Raw genomic sequence first — 14569 nt, forward strand, 5'->3', positions numbered from 1 at the left:
AATCCCCCCTCATACTTCTCTTTTGCAGACTAAACAAGCCTAGTTCCCTCAGCCTCTCCTTGCAAGTCATGTGCCCCAGCCCCCTGATCATTTTTGTTGCCCTCTGCTGGACTCTTGCCAATTTGTTCACTTTCTTTCTGTAGTTGGGGGAGCAAAACTGGATGCAATACTCCAGATGTGGTCTCACTAGTGCTGAATAGAGGGGAATAATCACTTCCCTCGATCTGCTTGCAATGATCCTACTAATGCAGCCCAATATTCCGTTAGGCTTCTTGGCAACAAGGGCACACTGCTGACTCATATTCAATGTCTCAACCACTGTAATCCCCAGGTCCTTTTCTGCAGAATCACTGTGGGTACATGAGGACATTCCCCATTGCCCCTGCTGCATATGCTTCAGGTGGAAGGTAAAGAAAAAAGGAGGCATCCCAGCTTACTCAGGGCTGGTTGAGGAGGAGGAAGGATGTGTGTTGCAGGCTCTTGCAGTGGAAGTGTCGACCCTCCATGCTGCTGATGCTGTGGACCCCGACTACACTGCAGAGGACCAGCCAACCGCAGAGACTGACAGGGATGCCGAACCACTGGCTGGTTATTATAGGGACTTAGTGCCTGAGTTTGCCATCTTAGCAGCGCCCTTTATGGAACTGACAAAAAACTCCCAGCCCAAGAGGGTACAGTGGTCCAGGGAATGCGAACATACTTTTGAAACCCTGAAGGACTGGTTGAGTAAAGAAACAGCCCTACTGGACCTGGATGTCTTGAAGTGGTTTATGCTCCAGACTGATGCCTCAAGGGTGGGACTCTTTGCAGTACTATTCCAGGAGCAGGAACATCTTTCAGGCATCCTTTAGGGTGGAGAGTCTATCTCTTGATCCAGCTGAAGACAAAATGAAGGGATTTCCAGGGGCTTATACAGTCTCTCTTGTGGATGGAAACCCATCTTTCCTTGTGTAGAATCACAGCTACAAGATGGAGTTTTGGACTCACATGGGCAAGTCACATGTCCACGCATGACTCATTTCTCTACAGGCCGAGCCATTGCCCACATGTTAGCCCGAATGTTCCCAGGAAAGCTCACCTGTGGATTGGTGTGTATCAAGGTCCATTGTTACCCAAGAACTTCCATTTACCTGAATAACCCCTTCACACTATGTTGACCAAATCTGCCTGAGGTGCTTTCTACAGCAAACACTTTAAATACAAGCATAGAACCAATGCTCATAACTTCAGATATAAAAATGATACATGCATACGAATAGGATGAATACATGCAGTAGAACATTACCTTTGCAAAGATATGTTACATGGCATATCTAGCATAAAATGTATTCCAGTTTTTGTCATATTTACACTCATGAGCATATTTTTATAAAGCATTACGGGGTGCAACATCACACTGGGCATCTAGGCACACATTCCAGATGCAGATCCTGTGTCAACACTACTCTTTGCACTGAGGACCTTGTGGTCTAGTTGCCTTGACCTTGAAACTAGAGCCAGCTCTGAAGCCTCCCCAGTGGCTGTTGCATGCTATCAGAGTTCCTCCAAAGCTGTGGATGGACCTTCTAATGTATTATTTTCCTCTTCCATGGTTACATGACTGTATCAACGAGTGACGCCAACTCTTCAAAGGAATTTTTAAACACATTCTTTAATTTTAGGCAGCACAAGAGATACGCTGATATAGGGAAAAACATGAGGTCTGCATGAAAATCCCTGCCTCAGTTTCCTCACCACTCCCAAAAACTTTTGGGATTTGGTCAGAATCTTTTCAGGGCCCTGGAACCCTCCTTTCTTCCTTCATCTTCTGCCCAGTTTTAATCTGCTTTTGTTTCTGGTCTCTCCTCCCAAAATGGCTGGTGAGAGAGAGCACTTATTTTATTAAGTTTGTCAGGTATGGGGCACAGGTCACTTGCTGGAGGATTCTCTGCGGCTTGAGGTCTTCAAAACACAATGTGAGGACTTCAGTAACTCAGACATCGGTTAGGGGTTTGTTATAGAAGTGGATGGGTGAGATTCTGTGGCCTGCATTGTGCAGGAGGTCAGACTAGATGATCATAATGGTCCCTTCTGACCTTAAAGTCTATGAGTCTATTAGTAATAGTCTACCAATGTAGGAAGTTATTTCCCCAGGAAACAAGATACTCAACAATAGAAAAAAGAGGTACTAGCAGTGAAGTGGGCCACTGAATCCCTACGTTATTATCTGCTGGGAAACTGATTCCAACTCATCATGCACCATGTACGCCCACATCTTGAATACTGTGTACAGATGTGTTCTCCACACCTCAAAAAAGATATACTGGCACTAGAAAAGGTTCAGAAAAGGGCAACTAAAATGATTAGGGGTTTGGAGAGGGTCCCATATGAGGATGGATTATAGAGGCTAGGACTCTTCAGCATGGAAAAGAGGAGACTAAGGGGGGATATGATAGAGGTATATAAAATCATGAGTGATGTCGAGAAAGTGGATAAGGAAAAGTTATTTACTTATTCCCATAATATAAGAACTAGGGGGTCACCAAATGAAATTAATAGGCAGCAGGTTTAAAACAAATAAAAGGAAGTTCTTCTTCACACAGTGCACAGTCAACTTGTGGAACTCCTTACCTGAGGAGGTTGTAAAGGCTAGGACTATGACAGTGTTTAAAAGAGAACCTAGATAAATTCAAGGAGGTTAAGTCCATTAATGGCTATTAGCCAGGTTGGGTAAGGAATGGTGTCCCTAGCCTCTGTTTGTCAGAGGATGGAGATGGATGGCAGGAGAGAGATCACTTGATCATTGCCTGTTAGGTTCACTCCCTCTGGGGCACCTGGCATTAGCCACTGTCAGTAGACAGGATACTGGGCTAGATGGACCTTTGGTCTGACCCGGTACGGCCGTTCTTATGTTCTTATGTGTCCCTCTGATGAATCCACTCCATAACACCAGGGTTATGAGATGGTACCTCTCCCTCCGGCCCTACAAGTTCAAGGAACTTCACCACCTGGGCCACGCACATGCAAATGCTGACTTCTTTTCCTGAGTGGGATCGGAGGAAGATGAGGGACGACCACCATTGGGTCCTATGTTGAGGGGGAGGGTGTGTGATGGGATGTATCAACCCCACACTGGGCCAACAGGGGATGACCAATCACTGTGGGCCCAGGAGACCATGCCCTCTCACTCCTGCTGCACATCTCCAGGTGGTAGGGACAGATAAAAGGAGGGAGCCCAGCTCAGTAGGGTTTGGCTGAGGAGGAGGAAGGATGCGTGTTGAGGCTTCTACAAAGGAAGCTGTGAACTCTGATTACGCTGCGGAGGACCAGTCGACTATGGAGACTGATGGGGATGCTGAGCTGCTGCCAGCTGAGAAGATGCCCAAAACAGATTTTATGGTGGGAAGTGACTCAAGGAATATTTAGGAGCTGAGGCTTGAACCCTTAATAGGGTCCTGGATCAGAGCCCAGTGGAGTAGAGTTTCCTTTCCTCCTTCCCCACACTTGCCATTAGGCCTGATATAGACTGATTGTTTGCTCTGCCCCACCCAGGGAGTCAGAGCCCCCAAAAGCTATTACTCACCCCAGCTAGGAGGCTCATGGGCTATAGACTGATTGTTTGCTCTGCCCCACTCAGGGGTCTGGAGTTCCTGATTGTGATCACTTGTCTCAGTAGGGAATCTGGACGACTGTGTATCAGGGTGTATCAACCCCGCACTGGGAAAATGGGGGCACCGACTGCTGGACAGACTGAGCCCCTGTGACAGTACTCTTTCGAGGAGTGTAAATAGTTATGATTTTTTTTTAAAAGAGACTGAGGGTCTGGAGTAAATGCTAATACTAATAATAATTATTAAATGTTAATTCACAGACACTCATATAGTTGCTGTGTAATTTTTCCTAAGAAGTTCAGTTTTTCCTCTTAGGAGTAATTAGCCAGTTATTTTAATGGAATTTTAATCTAAAAAAAAAAAATCACAGATAGCCCAGGTAAAAAGTTATAAGAACATCCTTGTGTATTTGTTTGTTTTTTGTCTTTTGTGATTTTAAAGTTAAACAAGTACTTCAACAGAAGCAGAAGCTGTCAGACAAATTGGAGTAAAAGAGTTTTTCACAAATCCTTTGTGTTTCAACAGGGTTTCAATCACATAACTCATTTCCCCTTTGACACTGCAGTGCACAATTTCCACTTGAATCAAAGGGAAATGTGTACATGCATCCAAGGGAAGAATGTAGTCAAGTTGATTTTGTGATTTCATGGATATATCTACAACAAAATATGAATTCATGAATACGTAACTTTATTGCAGAACCAAGCAAGAAAATCTTAGTTCAGACACTGAGGACTAGAATTTATAGAATCATAGAAATGTAGGTCTAGAAGGCACCTTGTAATGTCGGCAAGTCCAGCCTCTGCACAGAGGCAGAATTAAGCAAACCCATCCTAACCCTGATAGGTGTTTGTCTACCCTGGTCTCAAAAACTTCCAAGGATGGGGCTTCTACAATGTCTCTTGGAAGCCTATATTTGAACTTAACTACCCTTATAACAAGAAAGCTTTTCCTTATATCTAACCCAAATATCCCTTGCTGCAGATTAAGCCCATTACTTCTTGTTCTATCTTCACTGGATATGGATAACAATTGATTACCATCCTCTTTATAATATGACTTAACATATTTGAAGACTATTATCTGCTCCCCACTCAGTCTCCTGTTTTCAAGACTCAACGACCAATTTTTTAAAAATTTTCCTCATAGGTAAGGTTTACTGTTGCTCTCCTCTCTCCAAGTTAGCCACATCTTTCCTAAAGGGTGGCACCCAGACTTGCACATGGTATTCCAGCTGAGGCCTCACCAGTGTCAACTAGAGAGAGACAATTACCTCCCATGTCTAACAAACAACACACCTGGTAATACATCACAGAATGATAATTAACCTTTTTTTCTTCACAACTGCATCATTTTGTTGACCCATAATACTGTCTCCTTGAGAAACTGCTAGCTGTCCTGAACTCCATTAGTGTAGAATTTCTTCCCATGAGGCTTTATCTAGCAGTTCTCTGAGTCTGATTAAATCTTTTTTTTTGAAGTCCAGTGTCCTTATTCTGTTACTTTCACTTGTCTTGATGTAAAAGGTGAGTCTAGATGTCTTTACATCACTTTTATGATCCTTCCAAAACTAGAGCTGTCTGGGGACTATTTCCACCAACAGCACATCAAGACTGCTGTAATTTGAATCTGGCTGTTCCAGCCGCTGGGAATTAAAGAGGTACACCAGTATTGCTCCGGAGTGCTTGTGTAGGGCAGGCTGCACCAGCTATTGCCAATTAGATGATTATCACAAGCAAATAAAATCTAAATTGGACATTTAAGCCAGCTTTTAGACCGCTTTGCATTCCTGGAACTGAAGAGTAATAAACTGATTTCCAAAAGGTTGAAGGAAATTCATGTTCATATCTTTACAGACATGTAGTTCAGTCAAATTTGCAGTATCTCTGTTAGAGTAATCAGCTGTTTTTACTCTAGCTGCCATACTCAGTTCCAAAATACAGATGCACTGCACTGCACCAAATGAGATCAAAGCACCCATTGCCATAGACTTCAAAGGAACAAGTTCATTATTAATACGTGTGGCTCACATTTACTTTACATACAGTTTTAGCAAACTATTGCAGCAGTTGTTGCAGTATTTTAGGGTATGGTTTACCTCAAGTCTCTAATATAAATATTAATTATATCAGACAATACATCAACACAGTAAATGCAACAAGAAAGTTTACTAAGATACAGATATAGAAATTACTAGTATGTACTATACTTAAACACTGTTTAAACTTGGTCATAAGTTTAAACTTGGTCATAAGTGAGATAATAGGCATCGTGAAAATCCAATGACTCAATGGCCATTCCAGTCAAAACCAGATAATCCCAATGCAGAGGCAGCAACAGAACAATTGCTCAACCATGGGATTTTATGAGAGAATTGGGAACTCTATTATATGCATGAGAGGGTCTGGGAAGAACAAATTCTTGTACATTACTGTGTTGTTAAATACAAGAGAGGCGAGACAAACGTTATCGTCACCTTTACCCACTACAATCATACTGCGAATTTCAATAGCATATTCCTTCCATTTGAACTAGTTACATAGTCAGAGATGAGGACTAAGGTTTAATGCATGTACTCTCATTTAACAGGTCTGGTATCTCATTCCTTAAAAATTCAAACTGAATTGGAAAAGATACTGCTGCCATAACATTTGTTGCTAACCTGTCTACAGACGACAAAACCAGTGAAATGTTTATCAGAGAAGAAAATAGAATGTGTTGGCAAGCTCACTTGATCCACATTTTAAGGGACAGGATTGATTTTCCCTCCACACAGATAGAGAAGACAGAAAAGATGGTCTGATAAAGTCAGTAACATCCTCTTCTACTTTTGACAGCCTCCTGATCCATTGTGCAAGCCAAGAACATCTTAATAATAAAATATAATACATTGTAATGTGTGATAAAATAATAAATGATAAATAATGAATATTTTGCACCCAGAGAGATACATCCATGCAACTAAGCCAGTGGCCTCTCCCTCCACACATAGAGTGACAGAAGCTACTGGGGGAGTTTGTTGGGGACAGACTCTGAAAATCTCCAGATCTTTGAGGTTCCTTTCCAAAAGCAGGCAGCACAAAGGGGTATGTATGGAATTTCCAGCCTGCTTGTCTCCCACTGGGCACAAAGAGACCTGTGGCACTGAGAGAAGTGGCTTCCCTTCCTCCTCATACCATGAGGGGAATGGCAGCAGACTTCACAGTTTCCTGACATCATTCCTTTAACTTTCCTTTGCTGTACTGCTATTGATTTTTGGTCCCCCTTTCCTACCACTACAGCCCTTCAGCTACTCATTCTCGCTCTCCCTGCCCGTCCTCCTTTCTCTCTCCCTCCTTTCCATTCTAACTTTACCCACCCACCTCCACTCTTGCTCCAACAATCCCTTTCCACCACTCCTTTTTCCCTCATAAGAACATAAGACCTGCCATACAGGATCAGACCAATGGTACATCTAGCCCAGATCCTGTCTTTGACGGTGATCAGAGTTTCAGAAGGAGTATACATAATAGGGCAATTTGGAGAAATGCACTCCTGTCTACATCTCCCAGATTCTGGCAGTCAGAGGTTTATGGTTTTCTGAGCATGAGGTTACATCCCTGAACATCTTGGTGAGTAGCCACTGATGGATCTATCATCTATGAATTTATCTAGTTATTTTTGAACACTGTTATACTTTTTGCTATTACAACATCCCATGGCAATGAGTTCCACAGATGAATTGTGAGTGTTGTGAAAAACTATTTCCTCTTGTTTGTATTAAATGGGCTGTTTATTAATTAATTGGGTGATCCCTGTTTTTTGTACTCGGGGAAGGGTAGATAACACTTCTCTAATCACTTTTTCCATAGACTTCTGGATTTTATAGACCTCTATCATATACCCCCTTAATTAGGGATATCCATCTTAGGAAAGAGACAGTCTTTTTAATCTCTCCTCAGATGGAATCCATTCCATACCCTTTATCATTTTTGGTGCCCTTCTCTGAACCATTTCAAATTCCACTATATCTTTTTTGAAATGAGGTGACCAGAACTGGGCACCACAGATTTATATAGTTGCATTCTGATAGTTTCTGTTTTATTTTCTATCCCTTTTGTTATCAATTTCTAACATTCTGTGTGCCTTTTTGACTGTTGCCGTGCATTGAGCTGAATTTTTAGAGAACTATCTATCATTAGTTCAACACCCCCCTCCTTTAATGATGACAACTAATTCAGAACCCATCATTACATATGTGTAGTTGGGATTATTTTTTCCAATGTGCACTACCTTGCCATTTCAATGTTGAATTTCATTTGCCATTTTGTTGTGAAGTCACCCAGTTCTGAGAGATTCCTCTGTAACTCTTCACAGTCAGCTTTGGAGTCAAATAATTTTATATCTTCTTCAAATTTGGCACTTCACTGTTCACTCCTTTTTCCGTATTGTTAATGAATACCTCAAACAGCAGAGTCCCATTATAGATCATTGGGGGACCCTGCTGTTTACCACTCTCCATTGTGAAAACTGATTTATTCCTAACCTTTGTTTCCTCTCTTTTAACCAGCTACTGATGCGTGCATGAGAGGACCTTCCCTCTTAGCCTATGATTACTTAGGTTCCTTCAGAGCCTTGATGAAGGACCTTGTCGAAAAGGCTGACAATCCAAGTACATTATATTGACTGGATCACCCTAATCCCCATGCTTACTGGTCCCCGCTAAACATTCTAATAGATTGGTGAGGCACAACTTTCCTTTAAAAAAGTCATGTTGATTCTTACCAAACAAATGGTGTTCATCTCTGTGGCTGATAATTCTGTTCTTTACTATAGTTTCTGTCAATTTACCAGATACTGAAGTTAGGCTTTCTGGCTTGTAATTGTGAGGATCACCTATGGAGCCCTTCTTAAAAATTGGGATAACATTAGCTACCTTCCAGCCATGTGGTGTAGAAGCTTGTTTCAGCTATAGGTTATACATTAGAATTAGTAGTTCTGACATTTCATGGTTGAGCTCCTTCAGAACTCTTGGGTGAATACCAGCTGGTCCTGGTGACTTATTATTGTTTAACTTATCAATTTGTTCCAAAACATCTGCTACTGACATTTCAGTATGGGACAGTACTTCAGATTTGTTGCCCAAACAGAATAACTCTGATGTTGGTATCTCCCCCACATCCTCTGCAGTGAAGACTGATATAAAAAATTCATTTAACTTATTGCAATGGCCTTGTCTAGCTAGAGTGCTTCTATAGCACCTTTGCTGTATAGCGGCCTTACCGCCTGAGCGGCAGCTTCCTGCTACTGAGGTAATTAAAAAAAAATCTTGTTATTAGATTTTGGTCTTTAACAAGTTGATTCTTAAATTCTTTCTGGGCCTGACTTATTATACTTTTAAACTCGGCCTTGTAGAGTTTGTGCTCCTTCCTAATATCCACACTAGATTTTGAATTCCAAATGTTAAAGGCTGCCTTTTTGCCTCTTACGGCCTCCATTTCTCTGCTGATCAGCCATACTGGTATTCTTTTGGCCTTGCTATTGTCTTTTTTGATTTGTGGCATACATTTAGTCTCAGCCTCTATCATGGTATTTCTAAAAAGACCCCATGCTGTTTGCAGGCATTTAATCTTTGTGGCATTTCCTTTTAATTTCCATCCTACAAGTGTCCTCAATTCTGTGTATTCCCCTGTTTAAAGATAAATATTACTGTAGTGAGGGGTATTATCCCCCTCTACAACAATGTTAAATTTAATTTTGTTATGGTCAGCATTACTGAGCAGTTCAGCTATAGTTGCCTCTTCAAATAATGTCCCCCTCAAAACCAACAAAGATAAACCCTAAAACTAAGTTTGGGGATAAACAAACAGAGAGCTAGAGAGAGAACTAATATGACATGAGTCTATCAGCACCTTGATAACTCTGTTTGGGTGTTTTATACTGTTTCCTCCCACACTTAATTTCTAATTAACTAATTTTATTTATGTATTTATTGGAGGGAGTCTCCTACGAGTATAAGCTCTTTTGGGAGGCAACATGTGTTCCTATGTTTTGAATGCTACAGCAATATAGCTAGCTAACAACAACTACAGTTACACAACACCTTTATCAGAGACTCTCAGAGCACTTTACAAACATTGATGAAACGAACCTCACAGCATGTCTATTGTCTAAGTATTTTTTGTACTTTACAGGCTGGACAACTGAGGAACAGCAAGACTAGGACTCAGATTTCCCAGCATCCAGACTGCCATCAGTCATCCACAAGTTCATTTTTCCTCATCTCCTGGTAAAAGAGAATGTATTCATGTAGCACTTAAGACTGTAAAAGAAACTAAAGAAAAAGTTACAACAATGGTACAATCTACAAAACAATTGCAACACTAGTGACAAAATCAATAGTGTTTGCTTGTCATCTAATATGTACTCAAAAGCTCATTGTCTCTTGTACTGGTAGTTTTGTTACAGATCAAAAAGGCAACTGTAGAGAAGTCTGATTTGCCTCCATAATAAAATTACTCCTTAAAATGAAACTGAATTTAAAAAAAATAATATATTAACAGACTCATTTCTTAAAGAGTGCACAAGATCTCGTCCAAAAAGCGTTACAGTTCTGTATCTAGCCAGAAAATACAGGTGCGCGCGCGCACGCACACACACACACACACACACACACACACACACGTGTCATCTGCACTCAGATGATTAGTTGAATTCCCACATAAGTGATGGGATGATGTGGCAGAGATGTGGTTAAAAGAACTTCATTGAATTTTCAAAGCAAGTCTTCTAAACTTGTGAAGGTTTCCAAAGAAATTATTCACAGGTCACTGGAATTATGCAATAGTCATTGGAGTTATTCACTGATATTTTGAGGTTACCACCAATACTGGTGTTTTGATTGTGTTGTGTCTTATTTCCATTCAGGGGATGGGCAAGCAGCTGAAACCCCAAAACTACTGGATAAAAATTTCAGTTAAAACTTAAGACATCCAGTGCAAAATTCCTGTAAACCATTAAATAAATAAATATATACAATATGGAGTATGAAGTGTAAATCAAGAATTATTATACACCTCTACCCCGATATAACGCAGTCTTTGGGAGCAAAAAAACTCACTGCCAGGTGAGACCACGTTATATCAGGTTTGGTCCAGTACGGTGTACCGGCAAGAGCTGGTACACTGTGCCAGACTGGACCAGCTTCCCCGGCGGTGATTTAAAGGGCCCGAGGCTCCAGCTGCTGTGGGGAGCCCCGGGCCCTTTAAATCACCACCAGAGCCCCGTGTCATGTTCTATCAGGGTAGAGGTGAATTTTAAAAGTGGAGAAGTATTTACCCATCACCAATCAAATGACTGAAAGTAACTGTGCTTTCCAAAATGATGTAGTTATATTATATATATCGTGTTTTATTAAATTCAGTATTTTGTTTAGCTGATGGTGATTTTTTATGTAAATCTTATTTATCCTGTGTGCTGGGATGCCTCTGATACATGCAGTTGTGACCATGATATTGTTCTCTGTTTCAGCTGATGACATTATAATTTAAGGTTATTCTAGACTCCTGGCACACAAAGGACAGTAAAACACAAGGCTTTTTTTTTTTAATTGATTTATCAGTGATCTAATAACTAGAGGGTTGCATTTGTTATTTTCTGGAGGGAAGGGGAGATTAAAAAAGGAACTTAGATTTCTCATAATTATAGCTCTTCTCATGATGGAATGGAGATGAATGAAGCTTATCAAGTGTTTTCTGATGGAATGATTTTTTTTTCAATTTCAGAGAAGATCTGCAACTATCCAAATGTCAAACTAACTTTTCATGGCAACACTAATCCATATCCTGCTCTAACCCATTGTTCTTTGTCTCTGTTTTTTATCTGTACCCTTTTCTTCCCCTCTCTCTTCATCTATCTTCTGACATTTCATAGCTTATGAATAATTTGTATATCTGTCAGGTTTAAGGCTGCAGTCTTTAAAACTGGCTTCCCACAACACAGCAATGTACTGAATGTATTTGGGAAAAGTAATTAACAGCAATTGCACCTATTAGACAGCATTTATGCTGTAACCTTTACCTGTTTATTGGATTCATTCTCAAATAAAATCAATGAGCTTTATGGACTAGCATACACTATACATTTGTTTAGGACATATATTTATCTGCACATGTATTAATCTTGATGAGTGAGGTAACATTTGGAAAATATTTCACTGACAGATAATTAGGACTCCGGACACAACAATAGATCACAGCAAAAAGTACCAATCTTCAGTCACTGTCTTGAGTAAAATAGTCTTGTAAATGCACAATCTTATTTTTTTTTTACATTAGTCATGATTTTTTCCTGCATTTCCTGTCCAGAATAAATCTAGTTAACTGCTCCACTATAACAGGCCAGTTCTGTCACTGCAAATTTATACTCGGACAGCTATACATTATTAACAAGCTATGAAAAGTCACCGGCTAAATGTCATGGTAGCTGAGATATAGCAGCACCTTGGGATTCATGTAGCAAACAATTTAGTTTTAATCATCCTGGACCACAAGGTGCCTTGACATTTGAGGGGCAACTTTTTCCTTTTTAACTTCCAGTGGACTCAGACCTCTATTATCTCAGCCATAATTTTCAACCTCAACTGTGACAGAAAGTTTTAGCCCCTAAACGAGGAATGTGAAAAAAAAAATCAATCCATCATGGATCTTATCGTTCGTTTAATCAATGTTCACATGCAGGATAAAAACAAAAAATTAAAGCAGCAAGGGCAGCTTGATAATTCTTAACATCTTTAGAACTATTAGAGATATGAAATGCCTGACCATTACATTAAGAACACTAAGAGATGCCCTTGCTGAACTATATTAATACAGATGACTGATTTTTGGATAGCTTTTTTTTTTTAACTTTAAAAAAAATTGAGTGGGTTTAATATTTTTAAAAGATGTATTTGAATCACAATCTTCTAAACTTTTCATAATATAATCTAAATATCAATCTACGGTTCCAACTGTCTGCAATTACAATCATATTTCACTGTATAATAACCAACATTTTGGATTACAGACTCCAATTTATTGGATTCCAACATGTAATTTAGGCCTCTTCAAATAACATTAGTCATAGACAAAATAAAAGAAACAAGCCCTTTTTTATTCAAACAAAAAGAGTATTGTTCAAGAATATAAAAGTACAGGACATGCTTGAAATTCCACTCCTAGCATACATGGATTTGACAAGTTGAAAGCTCTTTCATATTCTCCAAGTATGAGGAAATATTTAGAGTTTTGAATTTTCTTTAAAATCTCTTGATTTCTTTCAAAGTTTGCTTCCCTAATTTCCCTGGCATTATTTTTGATTCCCTTATTATTTTACATAGCCGCCTAGAGACTAATTGTCTGTGTCCCTTTAATAGAAAAATCAAACAGAAATTCGCCATATAAATACATATATATGTCAAACCCTTTCATCATGCTGTACGAGGCTCTAACACTGTGAGTATGCTGAATAACACTGCTCTACCTGTAGCAAAGAATTCTAGAAATTCCTGTCTGCTGTTGCCAGGTTACCTCTCCCTTTTACATAAAGTGTATAGGCAATTAGATTAGTTTGTTATTATTTCTTCAGTTTCTTTCACAGTAACACTTGGACATATAACATGCAACTATTCTACATAATACCCAGAATAAACTGTATATTTCTGGATGTCAATGGGTCTACCATTCCTGTGCACCCCCTTGTGGCCTGGGGACCCTTGAGTGTCCTGCTAACAAGGTCCCGCTTTCTCTGGGCCTTTCAACTTCATTTACGGACTCTTTCAACGAGGTTTTTACGCAGTTCTGATTTCCCAAAACAGCAAACCAAAAACTGAAAACCACAACATAGCCATTGCCCTGCTGGGCCTTAAGTCTTCTCTCAGGGGTCTCTCTGACACACAAACACACTCATAATCTCAAAGCAAAACGTTGAAACAAAGCCAAGACTTTGCAATGTTACATAAAACTGACATAAAGAAATATGTAAACATTAGGCTGCTGCCATTTTTCTCTTTGCTGGCCAAATGAATACAGTGGAAGGATGCCTATAGCTGTCCTCAGCAGTCTGGCAATTAAAATGACATGATCAAGTACTTTGATATTATTTTTTAAAAATTTCTTTACACTGTTGTTCATAACATTTTAGAAGCTTGAAAATAAAATTTAATTTCTTACCCATTTTTATAATTTTCTATTTGACAAGTATTGGTTGTTTTCTGTTGGTCTGAAATGGAGTATGAAATCAAAGTTTCCCAGCTCCACCCCTGCCATTTACTTTCTTATTAATACATCTGGGTAATGGGTGAGGTTAGCACAGCTCTGGGTGCTGGGGATGTGAATTAAAGTGTGCTCTCTCTATGGGCTTTGTAACAGCAGAGCAGCACATTATAGCCATGAATAGGTCCTACAATATGAACCTAGATATTGTTGCCCCACTGCTGAGTAATAGCAGATGTTATGACCATGCAGATCAGTTTCCCACCGGAGGAAAAAATCCATGAAATCCAGGCATATTCTTTGTGAAACTCATTTTATTTAGACAAATACATCAGTCCTGGAACAGAGTGTTGCAAGCAGCACACAGGCAACCTCTTTATTCAGAGGTCTCCGCCCAAACACCAGTGTCTGGTTGTCAGGGAGCAAATGTGCTTTAAGAAATAACTCTAGTTAGAGACATTATGGTAGAGATGAAATTCCCTAGCACTTTGCAATGGCTTTACAAACTAACCTGTAACAGAAAGCCAACGCTACAAATATTTCTCCAAACATTGAACTATGCTCAAATGGTTCAAAAGAGATTGTATAAGTTTATGTGTAACAGCACCACCTAGTGATGCCAGCCATAACAGTATTGTATATTTTTTCTATAAATTTCTCAAAATGGCTTCAACTATCAGAGGGATAGCCGTGTTAGTCTGGATCTGTAAAAGCAGCAAAGAATCCTGTGGCACCTTACAGACTAAC

At 39.8% G+C, this 14569-nt stretch overlaps 1 protein-coding gene across 1 annotated transcript in view; it reads right to left on the reverse strand.

The window, feature by feature from the left end:
- EYS (eyes shut homolog) overlaps positions 1-14569 on the reverse strand; it is a 1559204-nt gene that overhangs the window by 709442 nt on the left and 835193 nt on the right. The gene's annotated exons all lie outside the window — the stretch shown is intronic.

The sequence above is a fragment of the Gopherus evgoodei genome, chromosome 3, assembly GCF_007399415.2.
Source record: "Gopherus evgoodei ecotype Sinaloan lineage chromosome 3, rGopEvg1_v1.p, whole genome shotgun sequence".
Classification (NCBI taxonomy): Eukaryota; Metazoa; Chordata; order Testudines; family Testudinidae; genus Gopherus; species Gopherus evgoodei.